At 45.6% G+C, this 21,648-nt stretch overlaps 1 protein-coding gene and 1 long non-coding RNA gene across 2 annotated transcripts in view; one reads left to right on the forward strand and one right to left on the reverse strand.

The window, feature by feature from the left end:
• The window catches only part of LOC144694134 (uncharacterized), a 40,016-nt gene extending 20,833 nt beyond the window's left edge, over positions 1–19,183 (reverse strand). The window contains exons 1-2 of the long non-coding RNA XR_013579652.1: positions 18,800–19,183; positions 2,074–2,165 (exon numbers count right to left, since the gene is read on the reverse strand). This is a non-coding gene — a long non-coding RNA (uncharacterized LOC144694134). The remainder of the gene's footprint in view (positions 1–2,073; positions 2,166–18,799) is intronic.
• LOC144693625 (glypican-1-like) overlaps positions 1–21,648 on the forward strand; it is a 180,900-nt gene that overhangs the window by 38,507 nt on the left and 120,745 nt on the right. The gene's annotated exons all lie outside the window — the stretch shown is intronic.

Below are 21,648 nucleotides of genomic sequence, written 5' to 3' on the forward strand. Positions count from 1 at the left end.
AGTCCGCATGACTCTGAAGAAGGTGTTGCCAGACCTGCTGAGTTTTTCCAGCATTTCCTGTTTTTAATGTAGGAAATGCAGCAAGTGATCTGCACACAGCAAGCTCCCACTGTGTGAAAATGGCTAGAAAATCTGTCTTAATGATGATAGCTGAGGGATAAAGTAAGGGCACAGAGACAGACTCTTTTGCTCTTCTTCAGAAAGGTACCATGAGGTCCTCTGTGTCCACCCAATAGGGCAGATAGAGCGTCAGTTTAACATTTCATTCCAAGGACAGTAGTTCTGACAATACAGCACTCCCTTAGTGCTCGACTGGACTCTCAGCCTAGATTCTGTACAAATATCTGTGGCGTGCAACGTGAACCCATAAACATTTAACTCAGAGGTGAGAGCTATCTAATCACCTTTTCTGGAGTTCTCATTTTTTTACTGCACTTGGTTGTTTCATAACCATTTTCAATATATGGTCTGAGCCACACATATCTATGTGGTCCCAGGTTTCATTTCCTGGTCTCACTTGAGTTTCTTTATCAGTTCCATGTACTGTTCTCTGTAAAGCTATAATTAGCCTGTTTTAAGAAAGAGGGATATTGGCCATGGTCACTGCTCTTCACTGCTTTCCACTGACACCTCCTGGAAAGGACCAATCAGTGGATGTCCGATAAGGCAAGGCCAAGTTCAGTAATAGGGTTAAAAACAAAAAACTGCGGATGCTGAAAATCCAAAACAAAAACAGAATTACCTGGAAAAACTCAGCAGGTCTGGCAGCATCGGCGGAGAAGAACAAAGTTGACGTTTCGAGTCCTCATGACCCTTCAACAGAACTGAGTAGACTAAGTTAGGGGAAATGCAAGTGAAATGCTGCTTCACTTGAAAGGAGTGTTTGGGCCCTTGGACGGTGAGGAGAGAGGAAGTGAAGGGGCAGGTGTTGCATATTTTGCGTATGCATGGCACATTCTCTTAGATAATATCACCACCTTCAACACCGCTTTGTTCTTTTGTCTGTGGCATCTTTTGATTATCTGCTCCTATCACTGCTTGCTTGTCCCTACAACCACCTCCCCCCCACTTCTCTCTCTCTCTCTCTCTCTCTCTCTCTCTCTCCCCCCCCCCCCACCTTAAACCAGCTTATATTTCACCCCTCTCCTAATATTACTCAGTTCTGTTGAAGGGTCATGAGGACTCGAAACGTCAACTTTATTCTTCTCCGCCGATGCTGCCAGACCTGCTGAGTTTTTCCAGGTAATTCTGTTTTTGTTTCAGTAATAGGATCATGGTGGGATAACTCACTGCCCAGACACACACAAGAATGGCCATTTGGTTGAGGAGCCAGGTAGAGTTTTGAACGACCATTACCTCTTCAGCAGCACCTCCCAGACTTATGACATTTACCATTCAGAAGTTTAAGGGCAGCAGGCACATGGGAACATCATCCTCTACAAATCCCACTCCAAGTCATACACCACCCATATATCACCATTCCTTTATCATCACTGGGTTGAAATTCTGGAACTCCTTCCCTAACAGCATTGTGGAATCACCTTCACCACACGCACTACAGCTCACCACCACCTTCTCAAGGGCAACTTAGGATGGGCAATAAATGCTGGATTTAACAGTTTTGCCCATTTCCCAAGAATGAATAACAACATTTTAAAAATCCTTACATGGATGCACCCCTGTGAAGGGAGGTAGGTTTAGAAAATAATTCACTGCTTTCAGGCCTCAACCTATTAACTAGGCTGCATTCCATGGCAACTCTATTTTCGTAAAGACCCCAAGACAGCGATACCTGTTTTAAAGGCTCTGGGCACGGGCAAAACCCTTTAAAACTGAGGCTGTGAAGGGATTCTGTGCAAGCCATTAACTTGCTGCCAAGGGGAGGCTTGTTTTCATTTTATATTCAGTCCTGGTGATAGTCGTCCCTTTGAAGCAGCCAATATAATCCAGTCCCCAAGAGTCAACATCTCTGCGGTACAGGTCATGATTGTATAAGGAGGTTTGCAGTCAATGTTGATGCACTAATCAGATCTGTGTGTTCAAAGATAACCCGTGGAGACTCAAGCAGCTCACCTGCAATGTTTCTTTGTATGATCCTTACCCTTTATAGGCAGGTTGCTTAGCTGTTGGTATCCCCAGAGACTGATGGAGTTTGGATGCAGCTCCTGGAATTTGGGAAAGAGAAAAGGTTATCTGTGTTGGAGCTACTCCCCTGGTTACCTAATATTTCTGATGAATTTTAAACACCATGGAGCTTCTTGCCCTGTGGAAAAGCAGTCTCAGCTGTGGATAAGCAGAAGTTCTCTTGGCTACTGCCAATAGGTTTTTATCTTGAAAGTGTCAACAAAAGCTGGGTGACACAATGTGCTATTATCTCAGATATCTTTATTCTTAAGGAGCCTGTAACTCGCAGCAAGGGAATACAAGTCTGCAGGTGTAGGGGATGTTATTGGCATCTCTCATTTCTTGTCTTCATTCTTCATTTGAATATTTTAGCCCTTGAGGGAGACTTATAGAGGCAAGCAATGGAGCTGACTTACTGTATGTGGAATCTGATTGTTTTAAGTTACAAGCAAAGACTGAGAAAGTTAGATTTACTTCCTCTGGGATGGGGAAGGTGACCTTATTGAAGTCTTCAGGATCATGGGTGAGATTGACCAAAATGGTCCAGGCAATTTGTTAATGACAATGAAGGGTTCAATTTCCAAAGGGTCACAAGCTTCAAAAGCAGGAAGTTAAGATGAAGAAGGGAAGTCTGACAGAATATTTTTCAACAGAGAATAATATAGGGTTGCGGGTAAATTAACTAGGGAAGGTCATTGATCCAGCTGGAAATAAATGGTTTAAAAGGACAATTGGCTATGCTTTCCAGGGACAGAGAAGGAATTCAGGGATATGATGAGAAGGCGAGTATGTGGGGCTGATGGGTCAAGTAGAACTAGATTCCTTGGGGAAAAATAGCCAGTGTTTGTTTCCAAAATGTCTTCCAGCTTGTAGGAATGTGGCTTCAGCTGATGGAATGATGCAGGAGAAACCCAGGATCCCTGAGCATGCAAAGGAACTCTTTGTTACCAATAATCTCCCTAATCTGTGGAGATTTATTTCTTAATCTTTAAACAATGGGATCCATCTCGGTAACATTGACTGAAGTCGAGAAGCCAGGAGTTGAAATCTCCAACGTTCATTTGGTCCTGAACATTAGATGTGTGGTTTTTGCCTGACCTACGGGTTATCAGATCCTTTTAAAATCATTTAATCCAGAGTCGATGAGCTGGGCTGCACTGCACGACAGATCCGCATTGTGCACTTCCAGTATTTACTGCTAGTGTTTCAGCTTCCCTGCGTTTGTGGTTAATTTTTGCAAATCTTTCAACTCAGAATAGCATCTTGCAATGGTACTGGATGAGGCTTCCTTATTCATGGCCTCTGGTTCAACTAGTTGTGTCAAATTGAAATGGTGTAGTTTGTTGCAAATGGATGAACTGTACTTTTCCAAGGCTGTAATGTACTTAATTTTTTTTTAAATTACATTTTTCATGATCTCAGGAGATCCCAAAGTGCTTCACAGCCAATGGAGCACTTTGAAGTATAGTCAGTGTCGTAATGTAGGGAAATGCATCAGCCAATTTGTGCACAGCAAGATCTCACAAGCAATGAGATACCAACCAGAAAATCAGTTTTAGTGATGTTGATGGAGAATAAATATTGGCCAGAAAACCAGGCAGAAGTCCCCTCTTCAAATAGTACTGAGACATTTTATGTTCAGCCAAGAAGGCAATCGGAGCACCAATTTACCATCTCATCCTTTTATGCGTCGTTCCCTCATTGCTGCACAAAAAAGTCAACCAAGATTTTATGCTCAAGCCTGTGGGTTGAGGCTTCAGGTCACAATCATTGGACTCAAAAGCCAATGTACTATCCGTTGAACTATCTAATGTCGACTGTGGCCTGTGGACTGTAATCATGCCGGTATTGGCACGAGTTTACAGCTGTTACAACCTTCACTACTTCGCTAACAGTCCTGCTGAAACACTCAATTGATGAAACAATTAGCGGACTTGAACATTATAGTTCAACGCTGTGCCCTTAGGCTGGAGGTAGAACCTGTATTGGTTGACCAAGTCAAAGAACACATTCCTGACCTGTACAGTTGGGTGGAGCGTGTGACCTAGGGCAGAATATTACACTCGGTGTGCAGGTGCGCGCCTGACACGCCTGAGCGTGAAATAACGCGCAATGACATCAGGCGTGCATCCCGACGTCATTGCGCAGTCTTGCAATATTTCGTTCAGCGAGCATGCGCCGGAATCGGCTGTGCGCCCGCCAATAATTAATTGGCCGATTAAGGCCATTGGCAATCTAATTAAATTCAAATTTACACTGCCCGCCTGTCCAACCTAACGGTTGGTGGGCAGGCGAAAAGGCAAAGCGGCCTTTACATTTTTTAGGAAACCTTATCCACGAGGTTTCCTAAAGCAAATAAACATTAAATAAAAACTTTATTTTTGAATTAAAAACATGTCCCAGCTCACGTGACAGAGTCATATGAGGGGACATGTTTTATTAAATTTTTATTCTCTTCATTATTTTTTTTAAACAGCGCTTCAACCTCCTTGAGGTAGCTCCACGCAAGCACGAACTGTGCACTAGGCCTGGCTCTCCCTCCTCCTCCCGCCCGCATAGGCAGCACTCGCGATCCATGCAGGGCCGGCCTGCTTGAAATCACGGTGCAGAGCCGATCGCTGGCGGCAGTCGGCTTCCCACCCGCCCCCGCCAAGGGCAAAATCCTGCCCCCTAGAGTTCAAATGGCAGATTTGACTCAAATATTAGGAACTGGTGCTTAAGAAAACAAATGGAGGCGAAAGGGCTTATCAAAGTAAACTGCAAACTCAGGGCCAGGAACTGGTTAAAATCGAATTCCGGGCTGATGTCAGGAAACACTTCTTCAAATGAAGCCTGAACAAAAGCTAGAATGGATTTCTGGGTAGGGGAGTGAAGCTTTCCAAGAGATCATTGGATGTGGTGATACTGGAAGGAAGAACAGAGAAGACTAAAGGGTGATCCCATTGTGTTTGGTCCTCTGGTATGGCCGCATCCTTGCTGCATCCAAGGATGTGCACTTGAGTGTATCAGGCATGTGGTTTAGTCATTCATTGCCAGATATGGCTGATGGAGTATAATGTAGGAAAATGTGAGGTTATCCATTTTGGCAGGACGAATCAAAAAAAGGCATATTATCTAAATGGCGAGAGGTTGCAGAGTTCTGAGATGCAGAGGGGCCTGGGTGTGCTAGCGTATGAATCGTAAAAGGTTAGTATGCAGGTGCAGCAAGTCATTAGCAAAGCTAATAGAATGTTCCTGTTTATTGCGGGGGAATTAAATACAAGAGTAGGGAGGTTATGCTTCAGCTGTACAGGGCGTTGGTGAGACCACATCTGGAGTATTGTGTAAAGTATTGGTCTCCTTATTTAAAGAAAGACATAAATGCATTAGAAACAGTTCAAAGAAAGTTTACTAGATTATTACCTGGAATGGGCAGGTTATCTTATGAGGAAAGGTTGGACTGGCTAGGGCTTGTATCTGCTGGAGTTTAGAAGAGTGAGGGGTGACTTGATTGAAACATATAAGATCCTGAGGGGACTTGACAGGGTGAATATGGAAAGGATGTTTCTTCTTGTGGGAGACTCTAGAACTCAAAATAAGGGGTCTCCCATTTAGGGCAGAGATGAGGAATTTTTCTCAGAAGGCTGTGAGACTTTGAAATTCTCTTCCTCAGAAGGTGGTTGAGACAGAGTCCTTGAATATCTTTAAGGCAGAGGTAGATAGATTTTTGATAAGCAAGGGGGTGAAGGCTTATCGGAGTAGGCAGGAATGTGAGGTTAAGATCAAGCCAGCCATGATTTTATTGAATGGTGGAGCAGGCTTGAGGGGCCGAGTGGCCTACTCCTGCTCCTAATTCATATGTTCGTATGCTCACATGAACTATTGAGAGATGTGTTCTCATCTTCCCAAACTGCCCATTATTCAAAGATCATCCTGGAAAGAAAAGGTAACTCTCCGGCTCCTCTTCTCCATTACAAACCATTTTCTTAAAGCCCTCCCTCCCTTTCCCTTTCACCCTCACCTCCAACAAGAAGTCCTGGACTACTTTGTCACTAAGATTGAGACAATCTGTTAAGCTGCCTCTACATCTTCCATCAACTCCCCCTAGCCCAACGAGCCAGCCTTCTCTGAAGGCTCCCTGTGCCCGAGACATAATTTGCATCTTTGTCTAGTTTCTCACCTATCAGCCCTCAACCACTGAGTTCAACTTGCCTATGAGACCTGCTCCATTTGTTTTCTTATGCACAAGTTCAACCCTATTCTCACCAAACTCGTGACCACCCAACTCCCATTCTCAGTTCTCATATTAACTGATATTGTCAACGGCTCTCTCTCCTCGGGTTCTGTCCCCTTCGTCTTCAAATCTGCCGTTATGACCTCTCTCGTCAAAATGCCCACCCTTGGCCCTCTGCCCTCGCAAACTACTGTCCATCTCCAACCTCCCTTTCCTCTCCAAAGTTCTTGTACATGTTGTCACCTCCTAAATTCGTGCACACCTTTCTTGGAACTCCATGTTTGAACTCTTCTTCAGTTTCTGCCCTGCCACGGTATTGAAAAAGCCCTTCTCAAAGTCACAAATGGCATCCTATGTGGCTGTGACAAAGATAACCCATCTCCGCCTTGCCCCTCTTGACCTGCCTTTGACATGAATAGCCACACTATCCTCCTCCAAATCTCTCATTGTCCAGCTGGGTGGGGCTGCCCTCACCTGATTCCACTCTGACCTATCCAGCTATCGCCATGGAAACTCCACGATTGGTTTGGCTTTCTGCTCTCACACTGCCTGGGCATCCCTAAGGGTGTACTCTTGACAGCTCTTTGTGATGCTTTCCCATGGGAACGACACTATATAAATGCAAGTTGTTGTTGATTTGATAGAAGTTATTCAAATTATGAAAGGTTGGAGATAGAAACAGACTGTTTTCATCATGAGCTATCTACAATGTGGGTCTGTAGATGGAAGCTTGAATTGCAGAGATTTAGGACAGAACCTTTTTGACACAGAGGGTTGGTGCTGCTCTAGAATGAGCTCCCAGAGCTCTTAATTGAAGCAGAGGCCATGTTGATACTTAAGAATCGTCAGATAGGTGGCTGGAAGAAAGGAGGATCAAGGGCAATAGGACTACAGTTTGAGTGGAGGATAAACATCAAAACAGACTTGTTGGGCCTACCTCTGTAGCAGGATGAGCTCGATGTGCCCAATGATCTCCTCCCTATTTGTACCACCTTTGCTGTGCCCAGTGATGAGCCTCCTTTGTTTGGTGGGCAGAGTCACTGTGCCCCCACACGCAGGTAATGGAACCAGCTCCTGCGATTGGTGCTGACGCCAACATTGCCATCCCCCGGATTAGGTGTCTATTGTTGCAGGGAACCCGGAGCAACAGTCTGACTTCACGGAGCCAGCGATTGCCAGTGACTCGTATTGTGGCTGCTGGACTCAGTGTGCCAACCACTGGGCTTCCCGCTGCTGCGAGTAGATGATTGTGTTACAGAAACGAATGTTCTGTGGCTGTGCCGCCTGATGGACTGTACCTTGAAACACCTTGTGGATATCCCAAATCCCAGGAGGAGAGTGGACAGATCAGCCATCACATTCTATCAATCACTTTCACCATCAGTCTTGGGGAAAGCTGAGTTTAGAGTTTAGGAATGTTAATATTTTCAGCCTAGGAGGAGACCATTTGGGTCTCGTTGCCTGTGCTAAATTTAGGCCCCTCTCAGGTACAGATTTTAAACAGACCAATATTCTGACCTTCTCCCCAAATCATCCTGGAATGATCCCTCCGGCTTCTCATATGTTCCTGAGTCCTGGTAACAGTGCCCTTGTGTAGCTGTCAAGGGCGTACAGTGTGCGTTTTGATTGAATTATGCAACTTTAATGAGCACACTGTAAAATGGTACTGCTTCATGTCGAAGTACAAAAGCGTGTCTCTTCCTCTGTTGTCAACCAGATGTCACCTCTCATTTGGTTCAAAGGGTGATAGATAAATGGCAGCTCCCACTTCTCCCCCGCACTTCGGGAGCTTATTTGCAGAGTGGGCTGCCTCACGTGTTGCTCATTAACGAGTGACTGAGAGAGCTGACATTTGAATCCAGCCTAATACACTCAATTGTAAATCCACATTCACTGGCAAGGGACTGAGTCTGAATCACTGACTCTGAAACACAGTGTCGTCTGCTAAAACAATAACTGCCGGAGAAATGTATGGCTTTGTCCAATGGAATGGAGGGAGGATGAGCAAGTAGTAATGATGAGGTTTCAATTGCTTTTTGCTCTTCGCTCCTAACTCCAATTTTGTGAATTTCTCTCACGTGGCAATTGATCATGTCTGCAGGCTATTCCGCTATGGAAGACATCACATGGTGAGCAAGGCCTGGCCCACCTCCTTTCCAACATCTATACACATTCCAGCACCAGCCACTGGATTGAGCTGAGACTTTCCCCCCTTATCCTAAGATCAATGAACTTTCATTTATATAACGCCTTTCAGAACCGTCGGACTTCCCAAAGTGCTTTAGAGCCGATTAACTGTGCTTTGAAGTGTAGTCATTATTGTAATATATGAAATGCGGCAGCCGATTTGTGCAGAGCAAGAACCCACAACAGCAAAGAGATAAATAAGCAAATAATCTGTCATTAGATGCACACTGAAGGTTAAATATTGGCTAGAATACCGAATAGTGCCATGGGACCTTCTGCGCTAACCTGAGAGGGGTCGGTTTAATGTCTCTTCCAGAAGATCACACCTGACATGGGAGTTCCCCCTCAATATTGCACTGGAGCGTTAGCTATTATTATATGCTCATATGTTGCTGGAGTGGGACTGAACACACTACCTTCTGACTCAGAGGTGAGAGTGCCACAGTGGCATGATGCTGTCACTTACAGCTGCCGACATGAAGTAGTTAATTTAACAACTGAGTCACCAGGAGGAACGAGTCTGTGTTTCGGCACTTCTGTGCTGTTCACCCCTGGGTTTGTGTGTGGGTGTCTGAGCTTTAGGTGGTGCTGGCGTGTGTTCACCACAGTAACACAGCTCAGGCTCCCTCAGTGGTTGAAACCTTCTGATCTGACGATACCTGTCTCGGTGATATGTTACTGCTGAGACTTCATTCCATCCAAAGTGACAGTGGGCTGATGCAGTCAGGTTGGTGAGGAGTGGTGAAAGAAAAATCATTCATGGTTTCTGCTCCTTGTCGCTGTTCTGCACTCTCCTGCACATTGTCTGTGGGAGTCTGATGAGGATAGAACAGGGGTTGCTATCTGTCTGTTTCTGACTTTGCCCTGTCCCTCATTCTTTCTCCCTGTCTGTCCCTCGTGGACTCTCTCTCTGTCTCTCTCTGTCTCTCTCTGTCTGCCTGACTTGTGTCTCATTTTTTCTCTGGTTGCCTGTGTCTGTCTCTCTCTAGATATTCTTACTTTTCTCTATCTCAGTGTATCTTTTTTTTCCTCTAATTGTACTTTCTCTTCCTGTCTTTCTTTCTCTCACTTTTCTGCCTCTCTCTTTCCTGCCTTTCTCCTGTATTTTTCACATTCACTCTCACTCTGTCGGTAATTCCATCTTTCTCACCTTTACCCTTATTGTTTCTCACTCTCGCTCTCTCTCTCTCGCATGGTTTCTAGCGCGCTCTGTCTATCTCACATTCTTTTAATCACTCCCTTCTTTCTGTTTCTTTGCTCACTTTCATTCTGTCTTTCTCCTCTAAATGTTCTCTGCCCTAACCACTGACTTCTGTTCCTTCGCTCACTTTTCCACTTGTCTTTCTCTAATATTTTCCCCTGTCTCACTCTGTGTTGTCTATTTTTGTCTATTTTTGTCATCTGTTAATCCTTTTGTCTGTCTCTCTCCATCTTTCTTACTTGCACTTTCTCTCCATTCCCCTTCCTCTCTCTGTCTCTTTCTTTCTCTGTCTCTATTTCTCTTCTCCCTGTCAGCCTCCCTATGTCTTCGCCTATCTGCATACAAAATATTATAGCTATGCTTTCCTCTCTCTCGAGCACCTTCTGACACAAGGGTGAGGGAGCTCCCTCTGAACTTGGGCAAACCCATAAACTCATACCAGCGCTTTGACACTCCAACAGGGGTGCATTCTCTTAAAGGACTTCTTGTTCTGATCATTTCCTCAGCAGAGATTTTTTCAACTGGTAGCTCAATACTAACAATGTTGTAAGCACTTCTGTTGCCAGCCACATTATACACGACTGGAGCCAGGGGAACTCTATCCTCCCCAGTACCTCCACAATGCTTGGAGAACAGATTAAAAGGACTCAAAGGCCGTGGAACTGAAGAGTCCTCCCCCAACCTTCGCTTCTCCTGAAAACTGGCCAGTTCTGGGCTACGTTTTCACAAGTTCCCTTTTTTCATTCCCCATGTGACCCTAACTGGATCAGGAATCACACCTGAGGACCACGCTGCCCTCGCTTGGTCCTGCGGAGGGCCACTATTCAGGGATTAGGAGCAAGACCTCAGAATGATTTTGAGCCCCGTGTAGCACACTCGCCTTCCCCCAGTCCCGATTCATTCCGCTCCCTAACTCGGCGCAGCCCGGGGACTGAGCCTGGGCCCTTTGTGATGTGCACCACACTCTGCAGTCCATTTACCAGCCGAGCCTTTGGCTGTGCCTTGCCTCTTTGCTGCTGCGCTGGCTGTGTGACTTTGTAAACGACAATTATATGGCTCCCACTGTTTAATGTGAGATAACACGAGCTTCCTGCCTTGGCGCTCCGAGATAACAGGCTCCATTGATGGGAGTGGACAGTGCAGTCATGTGAGAGCAGGCACCCCTGACCCACTGATGTCACTGGCCTCTAATTAACTCTCTCTTATGGTGTTGTTACAATGGTGCCAGTGTTTGGTTGGTTAGCTGAAATTGTTGATGCTAGTTGCATGTGACTGTTTATGCTAGATCTAATCTGCATGGTTTGCTGTAACCTCTATTGATCCCACTTTCTCTTCATTTTGCCTGGAGCTGGCAGCTGGATATAGGACACACTGATTAACAGCAAGTTTACAGTTTCAATTTTCTTTGGTTTCTTTTTCCACTTCCTGTTTTAATTCCATTGCGATTCACCTTTGAGCCCTCTCGCACCATTTCCAACATTTAGAGCCAGTCTATCCCTGGGATCATGCAGCCAGTGAACCAGGTGGTCCACAGGCATCACCAGTCCTTCCCATCACAGTGACCTCTGCAAGTTCCCATCTCAGTCAGCTGCCACTCTTCCATTCAGACCATCCTGACACTTTGCCACAGTTTTGGCTTCAACACGCCACATGGTCTAACTTCCCCACCTTCCAAGGAGATCACTCTTCAGCACAACTCGTACGTCCACCATGGCCTTGTTATGTGGTTCCTGTGTGCTTGTCACTTGGTGTCTATGGCCAATGTTGGTCAGTCTGTCCTTGTGTTGAGCACCCTACGTTCCCACACAATGCTGGTCCTCACCAGGAGTTGCTTTAAGTGATTAGCTGATTAACCTATCTCACCTTTTCTTTCTCTCTGGAGTATCTTAGACCACACATCACCAGCCAAGGGAATGGTCACTGTTCACCTGATAACTGCAGTGAAGGGGTGTAGGATTAGTTGGATGACCCTATCTCCCAGTCCGTAGGGGTGAAGTAACCATCATCTGTTTTGCAACAGCTCCTTACAAAAGTGTGAACATTAAACGTGGGCAAACCAAACCCATGTGCCATCAGTGTGTGGATCTCCAGGAAGTTGATGATCCATCACTAAGCTGTTGTTTAATCTCATTGAAATAATATGTGTAGTTTGGGGACCAGTCCAATCTTCAGAAGGACATTGACGGTTCCGAGTACAGCAATATGATGATTCTTGGAATTGTGTTTAAAATTATGAAAGGATGGGACTGGATAGAGAGAAACAGACTGTTTCCAGTGGCTGGTCACAGATACAAAACTAAATGTCAGAGACTTAGAACAGAAGGCGGGAGAAATTTCTTCACATAGAGAGCTGTCAGACTGGAATTCACTTTCAGTGTTAGTGGTTGAGGCAGAAACATTGTCACCATTCAAAGTTAGATTGAATGGGACATAAAGGGATATGAGAACAGGTTGGGAAAATGGGATTCGAGCTATTTGCTTGCGGTAGAGGGTAAATACCAACATAGACTGATTGGGCTGAAAGGCCTGGTTTCATTGTTGTGATTTTTAATGAGCTGTGAAAATGGATTAACTGGAGATTGATAAAAAGGAAATGAACCTTTAATTATTCTCATTTTGGGTGGTTGGGAAGGAAGACTGAAGATGTTAGCATATTTTTGGTTCTGGATTTCCCTTTCCCCCCCCGCCCAATGCTGAGCAAATGCGTGTAGGGCCGCAAATTTATAATTACCAGGCTATTCCTACCACCCGCCATTTTCCCCTAGTCAGGAAATATGGTGGGTTGTGACCCGGAACACACTTAAAGTGTCATCAGGTTTGCCATTTCAATGTCTCCCCCAAATACAATTTTCCCATGGGTTGCTATTTTCCTTGAGGCAGTGGGCTGCTGAAGGCTGTGGGAACCATGCCAACCAGGTCACTTTGTGAAACTGTGGAATCAGGAACCTTTTGACAGTTAAGTTTAAAAGCTCTTGCCAACTTCAACTATCATAATTAGATGCTGTTTGAAAAGTTAAGTATGTTTTTAATGCAGGGGTTAATCATAGGACTCTGTCCTTAAAAGGTAAATGACCATTAAATTGACCAGCACTGGGAATGTTCAGAATGCATCAGAGTACTTTCACTGCTGGAGAAAGTGCTGTTCTGACTTGCCATACTTTTGAATGAATGTAGATATTAACGTGTGTAGGGGACTTTGTAGTTTGATTTAATGCCCTGACATCTACTGACCCTTTGAAGCACTTTTCAGTGTCCACTAGGCACAGAAACAATGAGCTGTATAATAACACAGGCAAGTCTTTGAAATGCTCATACAACTGTCAAAATAAGCAGTTGTTCAAAATCCCTTTGAAAAAATTACCCCTCTTACAAGGTCATAAAATGGTCAATCAAACACAGCCATTCATAGTCCCATTGAAAAAAGGCTTTAATCTACTTAACATTTCCTAATCTTGTCCAAATAAGTGAACAGGTATTGAAAAACCACTTTAAAGAAAGGTAAACTGATTACAAGCCCACAAGACTATCTTCTTTACAGCAGTATAAACATTCCCCACAGGGCTGCATCCATTAGTGAGTCGTGAAACTCAGCCAGGCATTCATAATGAGATTCCATCTCTCAACTGTGTCAAAAAAAGCAGGCTGAACAGACGTCCAGACATCTATTTTGGCAGATGGCCTTATTATGGGGTATGGGGGCTGAGGTGGGGTGAGGCCTTTGAGGATTGCCAACCATGCATGTTACTGGGCCGATGTCCCAGAAACTGGAGACAAGCCTTCTAGCCTGCCTACCTTGATATCCATCCACCTCTGTGGCCGCCTCAGGCCTGCTTCGGATATTTGTGGAGCCTCCTCCTCCAGTTAGTTTTATTTGTCCACCACCATTCACGATTGGATGTGGCAGGAATGCGGAGCGTAGATCTGATCTGTTGGTTGTGGGACCACTTAGCTCTGACTATTGCATGCCCCTTGAAGGGGCCAAGTAAGTCTTTCCCCGTGTGATGAACTTTGGGTTAAAGAGCAGTTGTTAAAATGAAAGACAAGATCTGGAATGATTGATATTCAGCATTAAAGAAAAGCATGTAGACCCCATTCCCAGAGAAGTGGCTGCTGGCCTGGACAAAGCCCCAGAATTGGCCTCTCGTCACTGAGGCTGACATTACCAGTTTCTACTATACAGCATTGATCTGAGTCACAAAAAGGAGTCTTGAGCTCTTGAGGAGGTTGATTTAACACTTTTCATTTTAGTTCTTGTTGGGGGAGGGGAGATGCTTGACAATGAAAGGTATTGTCATGGTAACGTCACTCTGTGAAGTGAGGGATGATGGGATAATTAAAGGCACGGTGCCATTTTAATTTGGATTGCGAGCCACTTGTGCATTCTGAATCTGATCCCTAGTTATCCTGGCAGCAAACCCGTGGAGCCAATGAAAACCTTGGCCCTATTGGGCCTAATGCTGCGACAAGGGAGCTGGGTTTGGTGGCTGGAGCTGTCTGGGAGATGTCGGCCTTTTCAAACTCAAACCAAATGAGCAGCGATGTTTTTAAAAAAGGGTTTAAATGCATTTGCATCTTGGCCTGAGTGAGTGATTCTGCCACAAACCATCACTCATTTGTCATTTTAGGAGAAATCCCAAGGGGGCAAAAAGCGTTTTAATGTCGGATTGCTAGCAAGTCTGGCCCTCCAGGCTAAACCCACAACAGAGAGACAGGATGTAGAAAATTAATGGGAGCTTTATTGTGACTTAAGCCCCACATCAGAGAACAATTTAAAGGGCAATTCTTTTGTCACTTGAAACGTGACTCTTCAAAAAGGTTTCTCCCTTTCTCTCTTTCTCTCCCTGTGTTTCTTGAATTAGTCTCCAAGATTAAATGATGAAGCAAAGCAGTATATTTCAGGTCTAAATATCCTTGGGTTAAAGGTCAGCATTCCTACGTTTCCCTAAATCATTGAGCAGGTGAAATTATAGGTAGGCCCTAAAGCCTAGCCTTACGCTGAAAGGTTGGAGTGGGAGCTTTTCTGTTTTGTTTGTTTTTTTTAAAGTTTTCTTCTGTGACCTTACCGACTGGCCCAACCTGCAGTTCAAGGCTGCAGTTGAAGCTGCTTTGGCTACCTTTACAGGTGAAGGGCTGGGGCGGGGGTTGGATGGGAACAGAAAATGCAGACGTTCAAGCACAGGGAGGGGTAATTCAGTCTGCCTCTCCTGTGCTGTAATTGGACCCCTCACGGGTTGTCTTTACTCAGCCCCGCCTTCCTCCTTTCACCGCAAGCCTCTTCCTCCGTTTTATATTCTTGTTTCGGCCATTATCCAAAACCTTACTGAATGCGGGACGCAAGTTAGCATCGAGTGCCACTTGTGGTGAAACGTTTCCTCGTTTCAATAACTGCGTGAAAAGGCTTCTCCTAATCTGCCCCTTTATGTATCTGATGTTTACCAGGAGATCACGGCCTCTACAATTTATAGACCCGCGGAAATGATCTACTTTATTGTTTTGGACACGTCTTATTAAATCTCTCAATTTTCCAAGTTAGAGAGAATGTTAACCTTGGCTTCTCTCTTTCATTGTAATTCCAACCATTCGTTTCTGATATAATTCTGGTAAGCCTGTCTCCAGGGCTAAAGAAGCAAAAGAAAACCATTGACCTCACTGCAATATTGTTGCTTAACGTGAAGGAAAGCAGAGGAGATGGTCCCTGGTGTACTGGCCAATATTTATACCCCAATCAGCACCACATTCTCTGGTCATTGTCTCTTTGCTGTTTGTGGGATCTTGCTGTGTGTAAACTGGCTACCGTGTTTCCTACATTGCAATGATTCTTCATTGGCGGGAAAGCGCCGAGGGACATGCTGAGGTCAGGGGAAGTGCTATATTAATGCAGGTCTTTCTTTCCCTTCCTTATATCTTCTCCTTTTGTGTGACTTTTGCTTCTTCAGACTGTTGGTAAATAGGACGAGATACATCATTTCCTCCCTTCCTCCTGGCTCCAGCTAATTTTCTCATTTCTGCTCCAGACACCCAAGCTGTGTTCTTTGGCTGAAATTGAGAAGCATGCTCACGTTGCTGCCTCTGTTTGATGATAGGACTGCTCCACTTTTATTACAGGGCAGATTTTACTGGCGGGAAAGAGGATAAAATGGCCAGGCTGTCCGTTCCCCTCCCATCCCCCACCCCTTGGGTTTAGTTGGGCTATTCTTTTTGAAATGGCTATTTCAATATTATTGAATGTCCTGTTCAGCGACCCCCACCGCCCCCCCACCGACCCCCCACCGACCCCCACACCCCCCCCCCCACCCCCCCCACTGTTTTGTATAACAAAAACGTAAAGGTAAACCTGTGTGGGGGCTGAGTTGCTGTGTGCACACACTAGTGCAAATAGTATTAGTTCCATCTTTTCTTCGGCTGCTTCAGATTCAAGGTCTAAACCCCAAGGTAGCAGTCCTATCCAACACTTTCAGATCAGGTGAAACACTCTGGTACAGAATAAAACTCCCCCTCCACTGCCCCATCAACCACTAATAGGGTGGGTACAGCATAGGCTAGCTGCAGACTAAAGCTCCTTCTTTATAGTCCCATGGAACAGATATGCATGGGTTAGATAGGGAGTAAATCTCCCTTTACACTGTCCCAGCAAACACTCCCAGGGCAAGGACAGCAGGGGTTAGTTACAGGTTAAGCTTCATATCCATGGCATGAGTTGGGAGTTCACTGTGAACCTTGAACCTGTTTCCAATCCCACAATGGATGTTTTCCTTCTGTGATTGCACAGTTTGCACTGATGTTTCCTGATCTTTAATGCATGGGATTGAATTACTACACAGTTTGACTAAACATGTTGCCATTTTATGTTGCATTTAAAACTGAGTGAGGGTTGAACCTGTTCAATTGCCCTTTAGTCGTACTTCTGTTCTCCTGACCTCTGTGGAAGGCAATCTGTTCTGCTGGGATATAGTTGTGATGAGCCTGATAGGACAGATAGCTCTTTAGCATATGTTACCCAAGTGACTATTCACTCTGGATGAGCCAAGACAGTGAATGTTTTCAGGCTCTTTGACTGTAGATAAGACATTAAAGACTAGCTAAATCCTGTTCTTTTCTGATACACATACACATGCCCTTTCCAGCAGGAGTCTTTAGGTAGCAAAGTGGAGCAGGAGGGGTACTCTGAATGATATTTCCCCTAACCAACCTGGGGCACTGAGGCCGAGGCAGTGCGTAACATCCTGGCTGCAACCTTGGCTGAGTTCAGTGAACCGTGGGGCTTTCTGGTTTGTGCTGTGGAATCTGGCAGCTTGTTCAACCACTAGGCCCTGGGGGCAGGGAGCTGGGTGGAGGGGAAGCCTGTGTCCAGCCACTTTAATATGCAATAACTGTTTCCCATGACCACTGATCAAGTAAGAGTGGTAAGGATATCTGTATGAGGACATGCAGGGATGGGAGTGGACAAGGAAGCAGAAGCAGGGAGCAGTTTAAATGTGCAAAGGGAAGTTTAGCAGTTTCATTCGCCCATTTCCAGTGCTGTAGGATCTGTCAGCCTTACAGCCAATGAGCATCAGAAAAGTTTCATTTTGAATATAGTGACTGGCGTGTGACTGCAGGAAGACTTGTCAAGGAAGGCCACTCTCGGATCACAGTATCAAGTGCAATTTAATTTCCCTTCCTTCCCTAAACCAGCTGCCTTGTGTTGGACTACCAGCTGCAGCAGGCAGCAGGCATCTGGCACCTCACCCTTAATGGTCATTCTTCTTGTCACAGTCCAGCCTGATGCGTACACACACTCAATATATTTCCAGCGGCATGCACTGGGAACTCTAACCGGTTCTCCTCGTCTTTACCTGGGGTTTTGAGAAACTGTGGTGTCCAGCTCACCAGCTGAAACCTATGTAGAGCATTGGAACCTCTTCTATACTTTCGCGAGGTGCCAGCATTTGTTGCCCCATCCCTGATCCCACCCCTTTAACTGAGTGGCTTGCTAGGCCATTTCAGAGGGCTTAAGAGTCAGCCACATTGCTGTGGGTCTAGAGTCACATGGGGTAAGGATGGCAGATATCCTTCCATAAAGGTGAACCTGATGGGTCTTTACAACAATCAATGATAGTTTCATAATCACATAGCTTTATAATTCCAGATTTATAATTGAATTTAAATTCCACCAGCTTCCTATAATGGGATTTGAACCCGTGTCCCCAGGGTATTAGCCTGAGTCTCTGGATTACTAGTCCACTGATATTACCACCACACCACTGTCTCCCCTGGACCCTGGTCTATGTATATTTCTTATCGGTTGCTTAAGTTTTATTACCCTGGTGGTTTGCCAAAAAGGCTGTTCCCTCATTGGGGAATCCCAAATCAGAACATGAAATCCTGTTTGTATCAGCACTTGTTGATCTATGCAGAATTGAAGGAACCAATCTTATAGCAAACAGCAAAAGATTTTATAACTCAGAAGTTGGCCAATCAGCCCATCATTCTGTGCTGGCTGTTTTTAAGAGCTCTCCAACTAATCCCATTCTCTTTCTCTTACATTGTAGCTCTGTTCCATTTCAATTATTTATCTGATTCCCTTTTGAAAGTCACAATTGAATCTGCTTCCACCAGCTTTTCAGACAGTGCATTACAGATCATAACCTGTTTCGTGAAAAAAAAATTCCTCATCTCCCCTCCTGGTTCTTTTGCCAAATGTTGTAAAACCTGTGTTATTAGGGTTGCTGGCCCCCTGCCAGTGAAAGCATTTTCTCTTTATTTGCTATTGCAAAACCTTTCATAATTTTGAACACCTCTATTAAATCTCCCCTCAACCTTCTCTGCTCTAAGGAGAACAGCCCCAGCTTCCCTAGTCTCTCCACATAACTGAAGTCCCTCATCCCTGGAAGAATCCCAGTAAACACCCTCTGTGTCCTCTCCGAAGGCCTTAACATCCTCCCTCATGCATATTGCCCTGAATTGGATAAAATACTCCAGCTGTGGCCTAACCAGTGATGATTCATGAACATTTAGCACAACTTCCTTGCTTTTGTGGCCTTTGCCTCTGGTTACAAAGCCCAAGAATTCCATACGCTTTTTTTTAAACTAACCTTATCAACTTGTTCAGCCATCTTCAGAGATTTGTTTAAGTGCAACCCAGGTCTCTCTGTTCTTTAAAATTGTGCCACTTAGTTCATGCCCCTGCTTATTCTGCCTTCCAAAGTGCATCACTTCACAATTCTCTGCATCGTTGCATCTGCCATGTATACATCAGTCCATTTCATGAGTCCATGTTCACCTAATGTCTGTTACTATCCCCTTCAATTTTTACTTTAGTTCCAGGTTTAGGGTCATCGACAAACTTTGAACAATACGCGCCCCCCACACGCAAGTTATTAAGTCACTGAGGCTCCTTGTTACGTGTCTAAGTGGCCATGCTAAGGGCATCCTGGCTGTAGGCCCTGTTGTAACTTCTGCATCGGACCCGGGCAGCGTTCAAGAATCAAACCTCCAGGCTTCCTGCTTTGTGTGACTCGGGTGTTTACCTCACCCAGCGAATCATCAGTCGATTAAAAAAAAAGACTGGGGAGTTTTTTTCTCTGTTAAGTGACTCGTGGTTGAGCACAGAGGAACCTGAAGGAGGGACGGTAAAAGAAAAAGCTGAGTGCCATGCTGCACCCTTAGGACAGCCTCCAGGGGCTGTGTTTGAAAAACGGGGTGGAGTTTTACTGCCTGTCCCGCCAGCAGGATTTTCCCTCTGGTCCTGCCGAAGCCAATGGACTTTTGGATGGCTCGCCACGTTTTCCATCCCCCTCCCCACCACAGCAGGACCGTAAAATCCCACCCATGGCTTCTTGCCATTTTGTGGGCAAATGCAGAAGCCAATTTGCACGAACTAGGGTCCCACATACAAGAAATGAATAATTAAGAAAGAACAACTTGCATTTACGTTGCGCCTTTCGTGACCTCAGGACTCCCCAAAGTGTTTCACAGCCAATGAGGTGTAGTGGCTGTGGTAGAAAATGTGACAACCAATTTGCGTGCAGCAAACTCACACAAACAGTAATGTGATAATGAGCGGGCATCCTGTTTTTGTGTAGTCAATTGAGAGATAAATATCGGCCAGGACGCCAGGATAGCCTCCGCCCCTCTTCAAATTGGTGAGACGGGATCTTTTACATCCACCTGTGGCAGGGTGGCCAACGCTGTCTGGAAAAAAATAAGGGCCCCTTCTCCGTGTGGGTACTGGCGAACCCGTGAGAGCGGGGGTGGGGCTGGCGAATATTCTGCTGGGGAACCTTTTAGAGTGGGGGGGGTGGAGCGGTGGCAAACCTGTGAAACTGGAATGGGTGAGGGAGGAGAGCTGCTGGTTTTTGGGGGAGGGAGGAGGGCTGCTGGTTTTTGGGGGAGGGAGGAGGGTTGCTGGTTTTTGGGGGAGGGAGGAGGGCTGCTGGTTTTTGGGGGAGGGAGGAGGGCTGCTGGTTTTTGGATAACCTGTACGAGCAGGGGTTCCGGCAAAGCTATAAAAAGGGAGGGGTGAGGGGGAATTGGTGGGGGTCCCTGAGGAGGCTGGCAAACTGGGTGAGTGGAGTGGGGAGGGGGGCTGCTGGCAAAATGTTCAAGGGAGGATGAGATTGGAAAGCCTTTGAGAGCAGGGTTGCAGGGGGTTGCAGAACATGTGAGGGTTGGGGAGCGGAGGGAAGGACTTGTGCACGACTAGCATGGATTTTGATGCTGCTGTTCGATGGATCGAAGCCACATGACAGCCACGAACAGAGGCTGCGATCCTGCTGCGCCTGATGCATGCACAAGAACAAGGCCTGAGGAGGCACCAGACACACAGGGCAAAACACATCCCGGGAAGGCCTGTCCCAGGACACAAGACCAAATCACGGGGTGGTCTCAGGAAATACGGGACGTTTGATCACTCTGAGAGGGCAGGCTGTTCCTCAGTTTAACGTCTCATTCGAAAGATGGCACCTCCAACAGTGCAGCGCTCCCTCAGTACTGCACTGCCGTGTCAGCCTAGGTTTTGGTACCCAAGTTCCTCTGTGGGACTTGAACACACAACTGTCTGAGTGCTGCCAACGGAGCAACAACTGACACCTCAGATCAAACAGGCAGCCTGTTTCTGATGACGCTGTTTGAGAGAGTTGGTTAGGACACTATTTCTGCTTTTAGAATAACACTATAGGATATTTAATGTTCGCTTGAACAGGTAGATTAGACCTTGAACTGTCCAAACCATGATTTTTCTGACAGGGCAGTGCTCCTTCAGTGCTGCGCTGGAGTGTTGGCCTCGATTATGTCTTAATGTTTGTATTGATTAAGGTAAGTATTGTCTATTGGAGACATTATTATGTATTATCCATCTATCTAATTCATACCCCATAAGCTTGTGTAGATTTAGAGGGCTGTTTACTTTTTAAAAGGATTTGCAACCTTGTTTTAATTAAAAGGTTTCTGCTCCATGATTTTTAAATTGAGTTTATCCATTGAGGTGATAACCCATGTGGATGTTCCCTTCCGTGACCTTACCTAGTTAGGTACCATTCACATATGAGGCACACTGACCATGCAGGTCTCAATTAACCAGTCTCATTGGTGTTGAAGATTTATTGGTGAGCCCTTTGGTCTCATTGGGCTAAATGAACCTGGTGTTCACAGGGGGAAAGCTTGTTGGCCACGGCTGACGAGAGGATTGAGCCCTGGCCCTTCCTTCCAAGTTCACTTCAGTAGCCTGAGCTCTCAATGAGTTGAACACCCCTCCTGAAAACCACTGCGAAACACGAGCGGTAATCATCTAATTTCTTGCGGCTCCGTTCTTTCGGCTGATTTCTGAGGAACCTGGAGAGCGTTTGAAACAAAAATGAGCTGGAGATCTCACCACAGCTTTGAAGTTGCAGTCATCAAATACTCTCAAGAGGATGAGGGCTAATGGTTGTTTTGTCAGGAACAG

This window comes from Cetorhinus maximus, chromosome 19 (assembly GCF_964194155.1).
Source record: "Cetorhinus maximus chromosome 19, sCetMax3.hap1.1, whole genome shotgun sequence".
In the NCBI taxonomy this organism is placed as follows: domain Eukaryota; kingdom Metazoa; phylum Chordata; class Chondrichthyes; order Lamniformes; family Cetorhinidae; genus Cetorhinus; species Cetorhinus maximus.